Source organism: Emydura macquarii, unplaced genomic scaffold (assembly GCF_026122565.2).
Source record: "Emydura macquarii macquarii isolate MOO-44397 ecotype Brisbane River unplaced genomic scaffold, CSIRO-AGI_Emac_v2 contig_2362, whole genome shotgun sequence".
In the NCBI taxonomy this organism is placed as follows: domain Eukaryota; kingdom Metazoa; phylum Chordata; order Testudines; family Chelidae; genus Emydura; species Emydura macquarii.
Genome location: NW_027132499.1, coordinates 3,264,457 through 3,280,387, shown reverse-complemented (window position 1 = coordinate 3,280,387; position 15,931 = coordinate 3,264,457). Strand labels below are relative to the sequence as shown.

The 15,931-nt window shown below is 38.2% G+C and overlaps 1 protein-coding gene across 2 annotated transcripts in view; it reads left to right on the top strand.

Annotated features, from left to right (window-relative positions):
* The window catches only part of PUDP (pseudouridine 5'-phosphatase), a 126,305-nt gene that overhangs the window by 28,992 nt on the left and 81,382 nt on the right, over positions 1-15,931 (top strand). The gene's annotated exons all lie outside the window — the stretch shown is intronic.

Below are 15,931 nucleotides of genomic sequence, written 5' to 3'. Positions count from 1 at the left end.
TGCTAAGCAAACAAATGTTCAGCAATGTTTCTGAAAGAGAAATAGAATAGACTAGCTTTATTAGCCTCTAGGTCTCCATTCTTCCTTTGTAGTGGCCATTTATCTGATGATGTACTGTGCAGTTAAGTTTGGAACAATATCTAGTGCTGTGCAGGAAAAGAAACTATTTCATTTTCTACTAGATGTCAGGCAGCCTTTAAAATGTAACCATAATTAGAAATGTAATGGGCTGTCTGGGCAGGATTTTCAGAAGTGCCTGAGTGATTTAGAGCGGAAGTCACTGACTTTTAGAGGGATTTATGCTCCTAAATCACTAGGCACTTTTGAAAATCCCACCCATTGTCTCTTTCCAGGCAAGCACTGATCAAGTACTCTCTTTTGAAAAGTGTTGTGTGCTTAAAAGTATTCTTGCCCCCCATTCTCTCAAAGAAGGTGTTTCTTTTACTTTCTGTTTTAGGTGGGGAGTTAAGCCATGTGACTCCAGTGGATATTTGCATGCAATAACTGAAACTTCCTGTAAATTTTCATGCACAGAGTGAATCTTAGAAAGAATGTATGTAGTCACTTTGCTTCTGCTGATTCTGTGCTGGCATATTCACTCTTTTCTTTACATTCCTCATTCACTTCACAAGGTAGCACTGTCCCGAGTTCATTGGAGCGTCCCATTTCAAAACCACATTTTGAACTAAGTCTTATACAATTAGGAGGCAGCCAGCCAAGGAGCCATGTATTGTCAGCAACATATCTATCACAAGAGGTATCCTGCTATGGCAAGGCAAAGCTTGTTATAACATGCCACATAGTCCTCTGCCACGAGCAGTTTACCGCCCCTCTAACCAAGCATATTGTTGCTAGCTACTACAGTAGCATGTACTGCTGGTGTCAACATACACATTTGAGGCCTTGTCATGTTTTTTTCCTAAGAAACCATATCCTTGCTGGCCACAGTTCATGCCCCAGCAAGCAAGTTCAAGGTTCAGGTTGATTTTTGTTTGTATATTTCTATTAATATTGGTGCATCAGTGAAGTACATGGTAGTCTAGCAATGCATGGGTGGCTAGAAAACTGTCACAGTAGGGTAGCATGAATCAGCAAATGCCTTTTTCCTTATTCTCAAAGCAGCTAAATCTCATTTTAGAATGATGTGTTGCTAGTTTTTCTTCTTCCCTAAATAGGCACGTATCTCATTTAACTTTCCAAAGAGTTCTTTTTTTCAGGAAGTAAAATTTAGGCTCTTCCTTCTTTTTGGTATAATGTTTACTTACAACTCAGCATCAGAATGATGTATGTTTGATTGGTGGTATGTACTTGAGGATTACCTCTATCTGTGACATTATAGATAGGTTAAGACACGGGCATATTAGACTACAGTAGAATTGCTCTTCTTTTTAAAAAAAGAATAAAGGTGAAAATAGGGTGTTTAACTGTAAATTAGGAGGGCCCTCATATTTGTCAACAGACTTCTTTTGGCCCGTGGACACAGAATATTTCTTTGCATGTAAAATAAAGTCAGCTTGAGTCGTGTCTTTAAAAAAAAAAATATTCAGGTGATGCAAGTCCTGAGAGGCAAATCTCAATGTCCCTTGAATTAGTAATGTGCATCTATTATTTTGGGCACTGTAAACATATTGTCATAATGAGCCTCTTAGCAGAGACTTCAATTCCCAGCAGAGTGTGTCTCACCCGAGGAGTAAGAAGTCCTACAGAACTTTGAATGTGTGGTCAACAGTAGTGATTCTCTAGTCTTGTTGCTGCAATTATTGCATAGCATACTCATGAATCATGAGATGGCATAAATTTATGTTAACACTGTAATACAAAGAATAAAAGAGTCTCGAGTAACATACATTTGCAAAAATTGGAGCCTAAAACAGACTTCTTACCTGCTCCCTATTACGATGAATAATTGATAATTTTAGTGAATTATGCTAAGTGCTAATCAAAAAAAAAATTGTAAATCATCACTCAATTAAATTAGCAGCAGTAATTTTAATTCTTAGCAATCATATTCATTATTTTTCCTTTAGCTTTCAGAAGCTATAGTTTAACAGGCTCGTGAGGTGATTTATCGAATACTTTGCTGTAAGACCTGTATAACTAGCTTCTAATTTTAACACATATTACTGCAGTGGCTCATTATTCAGTGGTTGCTAATTATTTTGGTTCAGTTTTTACATTCCTTAACTATCAGGTAAGCATAAGTTTTACAAAGTGAGCTCATTGTTATAGACTCTGTAAACTGATGGACTCAACAGCACAAAATACCAAACACATCCTACATAGAGTGTTAGGGTCAAAAGTGACTGCTTTTGCAGGACTGTTCACTTACATCTCTTCTTCAGGTGTCATCCTACAACCTCACCTGTTCTTGAATAGCTGGAGAAGTGGGTGCTTTAACCACCCCCCTGGATTGGTTGTCTTTTCTCTGTCTTCAATATTGGGAAATTGCAGCATTAGTCTCAAAAAAGAAATGTTCAATTAGTGTTGGTGGGGTGTCATGGTGTGAGACTGAATAATGTCACATTAATGTAACACTTCACGGGAGTCTTTTTTGAGAACCTGTATTTTTACACTTTCAGTTGTCCCCCTTATTCTCTTGTTACTCTGCTGTAAGCAATTCAGAAAGTCAGCTACTAAACAGTTGACCCTGTACTCTCCTCAACCATCACTTTACTCCTGTCATATGCTTTTACATTAGTGCTCTGTTTCCTTTCACAGTCAAGGATTGGGTGAACTCACCCAGAACTGGAGGTCAATTGTCTAAGGTTCTAAATGTCTATTTCAAATGAAGGATATAAAAAGCCCACATTCTCAAACTTCCTCTTTTTCATCCTGGTTGGCTAGTTGTGGAAACCTTTCCACCGTGTTTTCATGCTTCTGGATGTGTTGCACCCTATCTTTGCAGTTACAAGTGTCTTGTTATGACAGCTCTTAGTAGTTGTTTGGTAGCTTCTTGAGTGTTTTACTCTGTTTGTGTTTGTGTGTTGGATTGCTGAGATGACAATTTGAGAAGCTGCTTTGGTTGCAAGGTGTCTGGCAACAGCCATGTCTGGTGGACTGCCTGTCCTCAGCCAGGTGCACTGACTTCTGTGTTGTATTTTAATTGAACAACAGCCTCTACCACATCATCTGTATTCAAAAAGGACCCCCAGCTTTTGATTGTCTGCTTTTCCTTGTCAAACTGTGAGAATTTGGCTGATATTTCTGTGTAGCTGACAGATTTGTGATGTGACACCAGCAGAAATGTCAAATTTTATGAATGAAAAGGTGCTAATTTCCATGTTGGGATAACCTCTTGGCATCTGCATGGAAAAAAAAAAAGCCTTTTTGCCTCTTGAACTTCACAACTGGTAAAACAATCTCAAGTTTTTATTATATGTCCTAATAACTAGTACAGGCAAGTTGCTTAATGAAAGACTGCATCATTTCCTACCCAGGAGTTCAAAAATAAACAAATTTATTATTTTTTAAAATCACATTATCCTTCTGGTTTTTGAGCCTTTAGGGTGAACTTTTTCATGTTTTCAAATATTTCTCCACAACCACGAGCAGTAGACATCTTTTTTTTAAAATGAAAGCTGCAATTTTCATGCAAACTCTTGATTCCAGCAGCTGGAGCTTTATTTAAAAAAAAAATTGAAATATCATAAGATTGGTTATAAAATCATGAGAGCTGGCAACTTGACTGCTTAACACTGATCCAGTAGGGAAATGGACTTGCTTTTGAAAACCCTTATTGTTGTGGAGATCCGACCATTCTCTGCACAGCATGCTCTTTGTTATTCTCTTTAAAGATTCTTATATTGTGCTGATCGCTCTGGCACGTGGACTATCCAGCATTTGTAGTCTTTTTCATAATGTCAAAGTGATATTGCATCCTGCCTATCTATTTTTGTATTGATGGTATAATCTCAGTTCAAGTTCTACCCACAAGGTAGTGTCAGAATTGCAAATCAACCAGACAATTACCCTTTTGCTCTTCTTCCTTCATCAGCATGATATATCTCCTGAGGCCATCCTTCAAAATCTGCATATGAAAAACACTGTTGTTTAATACCTAGGGCCCTCTTTAGAAAATCATCTGGATTGTTCATAGTATTTGGGAAGAAGTCCAAGCAAAAAGCGATCTCTGTTCATAGAGTGTATTCATGGATTAGTATTCAGTTATGTTAGAGCCAAGTCTAAATGGATTTATAATCAGTCATGTTGTGACCACGTAGGAGGTTCAAGTGCCAGAATGTCTCTGGGCTCAGTGGCATCTGCTTTTAGGACAGACATGACAGATCCTCACAGAGGAAAAGAGAGGACAGAAAAGAATGGCGAATGTCTATGTACAGTGCTCTATCTGCAAATCACTTATGGTTTCTTCAGTGACTTGCTTTCATAATATGGTGATTTGGAAGTCTGCCATGGTATGTGTGATTCACTCAACCCTACTCTCTCAGTATTGAAGCTGAATAGATATCTTTTTTGGAAGGGCACTGTTTTGAATTTCTTCAGCGAAGCTCTCTGTCCTCGTCTAGGGTTACTGCTTCTTGGTAAAGTCTTTGGCTACGTGTTCAGTGGCTTTCACACAATTTCTTTGCTGTCTGTGCAGTTTACTGGTGTTTTTAACTCCTGTGTCCTCTAGCACAGTCCTTAGATTTCGAAGACGGAACAGGAAAAACACTGGTGTTGTCTACACTAACACTTCCACCATATTTCACCTCCCAATGGATTTGCACTGGTGATAAAGAAACAAGAGCTTTCCCCGAGAAGGCCAGTGCAGATGCTAGAAAGGGAATTTTCAGTTATGGGTGAAATGAGAAGTTATTGCTTAGCAATGCCTAGAGCTTTCAAAGTGTGTTGACTCCATAGGACTACATTCATATTTCTTTGTTCTCTATTTATCCAAAGTATTAAATTAGATTTTAGACAGGCAGAACAATACTGACAGGTTTTGGAGCGTACGCACACACTCACTGGATCATCTTTGACATGGTTGATAAGGGGAGTGTGCCCACAATAGTTTCCTAGCTTTCAGTGGCTCTGGTATTGACAAGGAGTGGTGCAGAATTCCTAGAATGTGGTACTGAAAAGACTATATATTGGTGCTGGTGCATAAATTTAATTTTACTGCTTCCATTGTTTGTAATAGAAAAATGGACCCAGAAGCAGAAATGCCAAAATGCTACAACACATCTGCCTGTTTTGCAGAATTTCTAGCCAGGAAATATCAGAGAACTAACTTCAGATCCTATTTGGATCACAGGCAGCAATCAATGTGGTGATCTTGTACTAAATCGTAATGTGCATTTGACTACACTAAAAAATCCATCACAAAATCTGATAAAGTTTCCAGAACAGTCTGTGCTCAAGAAAGGCCTAATACTGGAATAGCAGAGGTGACACGTTCATTTATTGTGTCTGTTGCCCCATCTGTAATATGATAATAATAATACCCAATTTTGTAAAGCATGTTACCAATCCTCTGATGCTGCATCTGCTGCCTATCTGTTTCCCCATCATACTCGCTCCTCAGTAAATGCCAAGTTAAAATCAAATTTGGTCCTGGTCTTCAAATCATTCCATTGAATTAGATCAAGCTACTCTCTATGATTGTGATTGATGATTTCAGCTGTGTTCCTCTGTAACAAATGAACAAATGTAACTGTCAACTTTACAATGAAATTCATGAGAACCAGAACTATTTTTATAGAAGACTGAAGAACTAAAAGAGCTAAAAGAGATCATCCTAACAACATAAGAATGACCATAGGGGAGCACACCAATAGTTCATCTAGCCCAGTATCCTGTTTTATGACAGTGGCCGGTGCCAGATGTTTCAGAGAGAGTAAATACAACTGGGTAATCTATCGAATGATCCATCCTGTTGTCCACTCCCAGCTGGGTTAGGCACACCCAGCGTATGGATTTGTATCCTTGACCATCATGGCTAATAGTTATTGATGGACCAATCCTCCATGAACTTACCTAATTCTTTTTTGAACCCAGTTATATTTTTGGCCTTCAGAACATTTCCAGGCAATGAGTTCCACAGATTGACTGTACATTGTGTGAAGAAGTACTTCCTTAGGTTTGGTCTAAACCTGCTGACTATTAATTTCATTGGGTTACCCTGGGTTCTTGTGTTATGTGAAGGGATGAATAATGCTTCCTTATTCACACCATTCATGATTTTATAGACCTCTATCATAATACCCCTCAGTCATCTCTTTTCCAGGCTGAACACTCCCAGTCTTTTTAATTTCTCCTCACATGGAAGCTGTTCCATATCCCTAATTGTTGTTGCCATTATCAGTATTTTCCTTTTTTTTTTTTTTTTTGAGATTGGGCAACCAGAACTTCATGCGGTATTCAAGGTGTGTGCATATTACAGATTTATATAGTGGCATTATGACATTTTCTTCTTATCTATCCCTTTCCTAATGGTTCCTAACATTCTGTTATCTTTTTTGGTTGCTGCTGCACATTGAGCTGATGTTTTCAGAGAACTATCCATAATGACTCCAATATCTCTTTCTTGAATGGTAACTGCTAATTTAGACTCCATAATTTTGTATGTATAGTTGGGATTATGTTTTCCAATCTGCATTACTTTGTATTTATCAACGTTGAATTTTATCTGCCATTTTGTTGCTCAGTTACTCAGTTTTGTGAGATCCCTTTGTAACTCTTCGCAATCAGGTTTGGACTTAACTATCTTGAGTAATTCTGTATCATCTGCAAACTTTGCCACCTCACTGTTTACCCCTTTTTCCAGATCATTTATGATTAAACAGCACAGGTTAGTACAGATCATTGGCGGACACCACTACTTAGCTCTCTCTGTTTTGAAAACTGATAATTTATTCTGGCCCTTTGTTGTCTATCTTTTAACCAGTTACTGATCTGTGAGAGAACTGTCTCTCTTATCCCATGACTGCTTAGTTTGTTTAAGAGCCTTTTTTGAGGGACCTTGTCAAAGGCTTTTTGAAAGTCCAAGTACACTATATCCACTGAATCACCCTTGTCCACATGTTTGTTTGACCCCCCTCAAATAATTCTAATAGATTGGTGAAGCATGATTTCCCTTTAAAATAGCTGTGTTGATTCTTCCCCAACTTACTGTATTGTCTATGTGTCTGATAATTCATTTTTTCACTATAGTTTCAGCTGATTTGCCTGATACCGAAGTTAGTCCTACAAGCCTGTAATTGCCATGATCATCTTTGGAGCCTTTTTGGTGTCACATTAGCTATCTGCCAATCATCTGGTTCAGAGGCTGATTTAAGCAATATGTTACATACCACAGTTAGTAGTTCATATTTGAATTCCTTCAGAACTCTGGTTCTAGTGACTTATTACTGTTTAATATATTCTGAATCTCTTTCTTTACCTCCTCCCCTTCTTTAGAACGTAATGTGTTTACCTCTTTGACCTAGCTTTTCCCTCAACTAAAAAGAAAAACACTTTCCACCAATGGAGATAAGGAGGAGCAAAGGTCTGCATGTATAACTTTTAAAATATGCAAAGAAATCAGATTCTTCATTAATGAGATCAAGTACTAGATACAGAAGAAAATCGTGAATTATTAATACTTTATTTCATTCATTAATTTGAAATGCACTCATACCAAGCTCTCGGCACTTAATAAAACAAGTTTTTATAATGAATGAATAAATTTTTATAACAAAAAAAATCCCATCAGTAAAGTTGACTCAAAATAAATTTACTCCAACTCAGAAATTTTTCTTTACTGTATTTTTTTATATGTGGCCCCACTTGAACTAATGCTGTTGATCGTTCACTATATTGTGTGAGGACAGCTGACTGACAGTGAAATCAAGAGCAAGATTAGGAATTGGGTTAGAGCAATTGATTGATTTTTGCTGAACTTGATACTGTAAAAGGCACAGGATGCCACCAGCCAGCGTTAACTCCTCATTAACCATTTTTTGTCAGTGAAATAGTTTTTGAAAGAGTTAGGCAGTTGCAGGTAGCACGAAGGTTTGCAGTTGAGGTGCTACTGTGCCTAGCTAAAAATAGCCATAGTGATTCCTGATTGGTCCCACTCCCCCACCCACCCTGTTGACTTTGTTATAGTAAAATGGGGATAATAGTTGTGCTTTAAAATGTAAGAAGTGTGTAATTGACAATAGGCATGGTCTGTGTTCCAAAATCTTAATTTTTTTTATTATTATATGGTGGTTACAGTAACTTTTAAGCATGAAAGAAATGACTGGTGTGTCTCTCCTTCTCAACTCCCCAGCATTTCCAGTTAACCCTCCCCTTCCGCTCCCATTCAATCATTAACATGTAAAAAGTTGTTCCATGCTGTGTAGTGTCATCTGCTGTGAATTCAAATCACAAGCAGCAGCTTACTGGAGGGTAGCATGCCTACTTTGTTATGTAGCCCAAGCTGTATAGCAAGCCAGGTTCTGTTTCCCCATTTAGACCTTCTTCCTCTGGTTTGGCCAGGACCCCCTGCCATGGCCCTGGCCCACCCAGTATGACCATCCCCTTCCCGCTCTGCCAAGCCATACTCCTTCTCCCTCTCTGGCCAAATGTGTACCTTAATTTGCTCAGATGACCCCAAATTTGGAACACTGATCCTATTTTGCATCCCCATATGGCACAGCACATTTCAAGAAAACTAAAAAAGTATGCAGGTTTTAGAGCACTTAGAGTCATCCTTTAAACCAGCGGTTCTCAACCTTTTTTTACAGAGTACCACTCGGGTCAGGTACATTCGGGTCAAGTACCGCTTCACCTGACTGTACCTGGCCCGAGTAGGACTCGGTAAAATTGCGGGGTTGTGTGGAGGGGTCGATGCCCTCCGCCGAAACCCTGCCGCCGTTTCACACTTTTCGGCGGCAGAGAGGATGAGACTTTCGGCGGCGGCACGGCTTCTCTGCGGCGGAAAATGGGTTTCGCAGCTGGGGGGCTTTAATTCGGCGGCACAGAGTTTTTTGACCGCCAGCGGGGGAAGAGATTCGGCGGCGGCACGGTTTCCTGGCGGCAGAAGAGGGGGCGGATCGGCGGCAGCGGGGTTTTTCGGCGGCGGCAAGGGGGGGGAATCAGCGGCAGCGGGGTTTAGCGGCGGCGGCAAAGGGGGGAATCGGCGGCAGTGGGGGTTTTCGGCGGCGGCAAGCGGGGGGATTCGGCGGCAGCAGGGTTTATCGGCGGCGGTGAGAGGGGGATTCGGCGGCGGAATCGGCGGCGCGTTTTCCATCGCGTACCACCGAGCCGTCTTCCGCGTACCACTGGTGGTACACGTACCACCGGTTGAGAAACCCCTGCTTTAAACATAAGAGCATAAGAACGGCCATACTGGGTCAGACCAATGGTCCACCTAGCTTACCATCCTGTCCTCCAACAGTAGCCAATGCCAGGTGGGAATGAACAGAACAGGTAATCATCAAGTAATCCATCCTGCCACCCATTCCCAGTTTCTGGCAAACAGCAATCCCTGGTCATCCTGGCTAATAGCCATTTATGGACCTATCCTCCATGAACTTATATAGTTCTTTTTTTAATCCTATTATAGTCTTGGCCTTCACAACATCCTCTGGCAAAGAGTTCCACTATGCGCTGTGTGAAGAAATACTTCTTTTTGCTTGTTTTAAGCCTGCTGCCTATTAATTTTATTTGGTGACCCCTAGTTGTTGCTTTATGAGAAGTAGTAAATAACACTTCCTTATTTACTTTCTCCACATCAGTCCTGATTTTATAGCCCTCTATCATATCCCCCCTTAGTTGTCTCTTTTCCATGTTGAAAAGTCCTAGTCGTCTTAATCTCTCCTCATATGGAAGCTTTTCCATATACCTAATCATTTGTGTTGCATCTGTACTTTTTACAATTCCAATATATCTTTTTTGAGATGGGGTGACCAGATCTGCATGCAGTATTCAAGATGTAGGCGTAACATGGATTTATAAAGAGGCAATATGATGTTTTCTATCTTATTTTCTATCCTTTTCCTAATGATTCCCAACATTCTGTTAGCTTTTTTGACTGCCGCTGCACATTGAGTGGATGTTTTCAGACAACTATCCACAATGGCTCTAAGATCTTTTTCTTGGTGGTAACAGCTGATTTAGACTCCATCATTTTGTATGTATAGTTGGGATTATGTTTTCCATTGTGCATTACTTTGAATTTATCAACATTGAATTTCATCTGTCATTTTGTTGCCAGTTTTGTGAGATCCCTTTTTAACTCTTCATAGTCTTCTTTGGACTTACCTATCTTGAGTAGCTTTGTATCATCTGCAAATTTTGCCACCTCACTGTTTACCACTTTTTCCAGATCATTTATGAATATGTTGAAAGCGGTTCTCATCCTGAACTTTAGAGAGCTATGCTAGAATATCTAGTTCTAGTAATAACTGCTTCTACTTTGAGTGCTGGGTGAAAACACTCGATACAGATCTTGTTTCTTGGTTATAATTTTATGATTTTATAGGTACATTTTTCCATATTTTCACCTTTTGTAGGATTCCTTTGTGATTTTCAGGTCATTGAAGAGTTTCTGATGGAGCCATATTGGCTTCTTTCTTCCTTTCTTTCCTTTTCCTCAGGATAGATTGTGATTCATATTGTCTTCCTGAGAAATTACCAGCTCTCCTGAATTCCTTTTTCCCTTAGATTTTATTCACATGGGACCTTACCTATCAGTCCTCTGAGTTGTTTAAAGTCTGCCTTTGTGAAATCCATTGTCCTTATTTTGCTGCTATCACTCCTTCTTTTCCTTAGAATCACAAAATCTATCATTTCATGGTCTCTTTCACCCAAACTCTTTCATCTTCAGATTTGCTACCAATTCCTCCCTGTTGGTCTGAGTCAAGTCTAAAATGTTTGCCCTTGGTTACTCCCCTGTGTTTTCTAAAACAAAATGTTGTCCCCAATAAATTCCAAGAACTTACTGGAATTTTTGTGTTTTGCCATTTTACTTTTCCAACATATATCTGAGTAAAGTCCACCATTACTACCAGGTCTTTGGCTAAATGGAAGCCAGGAAATAGTCTCCTTTCTCATTTGGATCAGATTTTCTATTAAAATTGTAGAGGTACTTGAAATCTTTTATTTGAACACAAATTTCTCCCTTCTCCATTCCATCTCTCTCCCCTTATTCCCCCACCTCCCCCCAAAAAACTCCCAAAATTGGTGGAGTTTGGATTCTGGGACCCAGTTTTCACCCAGTTTTCTAAAATGCACAGTTAAAATAACAAACTTTAGTTAGAGTTCAAGTGATAAACCAGATTCAGTGAAAAAGGAATAACCATGGGCATGTTTATTCAATCAAGACCACAGTACAGGTAAATCAGGTTGTACAAATGAACAATAAAGCAAAACTTATAGCTGAAGGGAGCTGGCATGCCTATTAACCTTAATCTACATGATAAACTGTAGATTAAGTTAAAATATGATGTAATAAATTTATAAAGCAGGTAAAAAAACCCTCAGATCCAAGCTTTATTCAGAAATAAGTTATATTTTGCCATTTTCAAGTATCTTCCTGGATCACAGGGAGTGGATAAAGATGAGATGCTTATATACTACGATGGGCACACTAGATAACCCTAACCTAGCTAGATCTGTACTTTTAAATCAGATTCTCTTTAGTAATTTCAGCAGATCATAAACAGTCATGATTTACAGTGTGCTGTGGTGCCAAATGACCTCCAGGCTCTCTGGTATGCTTCAGCATATTTTCCTGCTGGCTCACAAATAGAGCAATCCAAAACCTCTTTCATTCTTGTCACTTTATCTGTATTTATTGTGACTGGTTTTTTACACATTGAAAGCAACAACAATGGAGTAGTCTGCTTTTTCTGTACAAGAAGGATCACTATAAAAATGACTGGAATGAGTGCATGGCTAGGGAATAAAATCACTCATCACCAGTGAAATGCAGTGGGTGGGCAATACGTCATGCTAACGATGTCTACGCAAAAGACACGAGATGGGATGAGATCTGGAAGGGCACAATTAACACAGGGAGGATTTTCAAAGTCATAAAGGGGAATTAGGCACACAACTCCTCTTGCCTTTCAGTGGGAGTTGAGCATCTAATTCCCCCTTTTTGCCTTGACAATCAGACCTTAGTTTTTATATGGAATATTTACTTTCCATTGTTTGCAGATATATGGTAGCTTGAAAATACCATTACTTTCCATACCTATCCTGTCTTTCCATTTAGCAGGCTATGCATTTCTTTCCTGCTTGTAATTGAACAAAAATTGACATGGCTGTAGTATGTTTAGCGCTTTGTTTTAGATACCCCCATATCAGCATGCATAACAAAGCTAAGAGTACTGTTGAATAGTTAGCTGATGTTGCAGAGTCCCTGGGGGAAGTTCACACATTTTTTGTGTTTAAAACACACAGAACTAATTATGTGTGTTTGTAACACACATGCACAATTGGATTTGTGGGGATTTTTTAAACACAAAAAATATATACCTTTATAGGCATGGGGAGTTTTATTTTATTTATTTTTAATTAGAGGTTAACCCAGATTCTGATTGAAGATTAAGCCTGAGTTATTTCAGTTGCTTTATTAATAGTGCTATAATCCTACATGTTTTCCAAGGGGGGTAAAGCTTCCACAACTGTGTAAGACTTTTCCAAATTGCAGCTGTGGGCACAGAAAGACAGCAAGGCTTCTGCATTCTTTAATAATGAAAATATCAGAATGAAAACCTTTTTGTTTCCTAAGAATTCATAAATTCACAATTTTATCTTAAATTATGCTATCAGAAACTAGGGATTGTTAGAATTTCTATTAAAACCAGTTGTCCAGTGCCCAGGTTTTATAACTTCAGGTAGAATGTAAGAAGTAACGTGATCTCTTTGGAACAAAGATTGTGATCTTCATAAGCAAATGTTTATAGTCAAATAATGTAATGATATAAATAAGAGAAGGAGGCTATTTGGGGCACCAATTCAACAAGATAATTAAACCTAACTTTAAACATGAGAGTTGTTCAACTAAAATCAATGGAAGTACTTAAGTGCTTAAAATAGATACACACCTTGGTGTCTTGAGGGGAGAGACCATTTTCTTTGTTACTTGTTTGTTCAGTGCCTAGCACATCAGGAGTCCTGATTTTTGTTTGGGGATCTTAAGTGCTACCATATTGAACTAGTAATTATATGCAATTATTATCAGGTATTTTGTAAAGTTTGTGTGCAGAGTTGTCCGTGAAATGCTGTTCAGTCTGTAAACAGTAGCAATTCAGAAATGATTTTTAAGTCAGCAATTGGATGCTATTAACTATTTATGTAAAAGAAAAACAGCAGTTCACAACTCTGATAGGTAAAAAAAAAAAAAAAAAAAAAAATTTTCAGCTTGAGAATTTTTACCTGTAGTGCTAAATATTCATCTATAAGTAGTTTAAAACTTGTTTATTTTAAACTTGTGTAGGAGAGCTTTAGTTTTCTGTAATTATGTTCTTTGATTCCCTGATTAATTTTATTTCCATATAGTTTTCCATAGATAGCTGAACTGGATGGGGATTCATCTTCAATTTTATCAAAGTTTAGGTTTGATTTTTCTTTTCTAGTTGATCTGAATTTTATTTTATTTTATTAAATTCCCAGCATATCAGAAACAAATGAAAAACTGTACTGTGACAGTTAAGCACTTTGACATATTAAGCATTATGTTGTCAATTCATCTTCACTTCAACTTGCTGAGAGCACAACCTGGTAGTGCCAACTGAACAGTTTTTCTCCTTTCTCAGGCTATCAATCTGGACACCTTTCAGAGCCAAGTTAGTTGAATTTGTGCTAATCTGGAGCGGTGTTGTGATGTATACCTGTCTGCTATGGGGGCCGCTCATAATTAAACTAGTAGTTCACTTAAATCTTCCCCCGCACACTTGAATTGTTTAAGCAGTATCTGCAGCAAATGTTACCAATTTTTGTTTTGTCTTTAAGCGTTACTTCCTGACCTGTCTGCTAGACTTGTAGACACCTTAAACTAAGACGAACCTTTACTGAACCCTTTTTGAAGCTCGGGTTCTCTTCTAGTTACTGACGCAGAATGGCGGTCAGCAAAATGCTTTGTTTCTATTCTATTGTGTATTCATTTGCTCTTAGGTGAGTTGGAAGGAAATATTCCATATGTTTCTCATTGATCTCAAATCAGATCAAATCTGCTGGTCTCAGGAAAAGTAGACTAATGAAGTATAGAAGCAAAGGAGCATGTCATTCGTCAGACTGCTGCAGAGGCCAGGGACTGTATTGCAGTCTTTTGCTCCCAGTCTGTTTTGTAAGCTGTTGCGATGGTAAAGCTTAGAATTTAAAGTTTCTGAAATATTCATCTTTTCTCCATAATACTTGTCCACTCACTGTCTTGCTAACATTCTCATAAACAATGTGTACATTTTATTTTTCTTCTATTAAAAATAATTTCCCAAAATAAGGACTAATTTATAAGTGTAACTTTTAATAGCAGCTGTTCTTCAATAACACCCGATCTAGAAATTGTCTAGAGAGAATCTTTCAGCATGTCAGTATTGTGGACTGTTGTGCTGAAATTGAAGCTCAAACTATAGATGCTGGAAATTTTAAATAAACTGCAGGTGAGAAATACACATGCAAAGTAAAGCAGATTTGAGTTGACGCTGAAGCACGTATTGTACTGTATAAAGAAGTTTCCAGCATCTCTCTTTCTTGTAAAATTATTTTTTTAATCAAGAACTTAGAAAAGTGGAAAACTGTCAAAACTTCTCTGTTAAGTACATGTCAACTGCCCCTGTTAAGGGGAAACATTTTCTGTATTTTCACAAAAACCTTGAACATTTTCTGCGAAAGAGTCTCCTACCCTATTTAGTTTCAGTGCAGCTGAAAAGTGTGTCTGCAACTTTCTCCCCGGATGTTAGCTATAGTCTGTACATATAGGAAGTGCTTAAATGTTTGAAAACATACTGAGAAATTGTTCATTTTACTATTACCTTTGACTAAGTGAAAGGAGGTGAAAGGTTTCTAGGCAAGGGAATTTATGAGAAAGAGAAAATGAGAATATGCTGGGGAAACAGCCTATAGTGTTTAAGAGACTCTACTTATAAAGGTTAAATGATTGACAGGAAAAGGTATAATTTATCATCTCTGCGTAAGAGGTAAGGACCAAAATAAATGAGATATTACTAGCCATTTTTTTTTTCTGTCTAGATTTAAGGTTATAACCTTCACTTTTCCAAACCTCTGAAAAGTTCTGTTCTTGAAGGAATGGCATTTGTTTTTGTTTTTAAAACTAATCATAGTTACAAAAAGAAAAGCTTTGTCCTGAAGTTGAGTGTATGCCAAGATACTGCCTGAAGTGACCTCTTACCTTAAACCCATGGAAACAGAAAGAGAGGGGAAACAGTCAGATGTAAAGGTAGTGATAATGACTGTAGTATCTTTTGAACGATCTCTGCAGCTTATGTTCAAAGGAGTTAAAATAAATTTTAAAATAAACTATTTTTTGTTGTTTAAATGGAAGATATAATGACATCCCTTAAGTACCAGATTTCCTTCTCTCTTTTTCTTTCTCATTTGAAGAATAAATATGGTATCCTAATTAAGACATTGCTTTTATTACATGTACTGTGTAGTACCGCATGCAAGAATTCATCTCCTTTATCATGACCCACAGCACTTCTCTATAATGTGGAAGTGTTTCCTTTGAGAAGTATAAATACTGATATGTTGTGCACTGTGTCCAATGGATCATAGAATCATAGAAGATTAGGGTTGGAAGGGACCTGAAGAGGTCATCTAGTCCAACCCCAACTAAATCATCCCAGCCAGGGCTTTGTCAAGCTGAGCCTTAAAAATCTCTAAGGATGCAGATTCCACCACCTCCCTAAGTAACCCATTTCAGTACTTCACCACCCTCCTAGTGAAATTTTTTTCCTAATATCCAACCTAGACCTCCCCACTGCAACTTGAAACCACT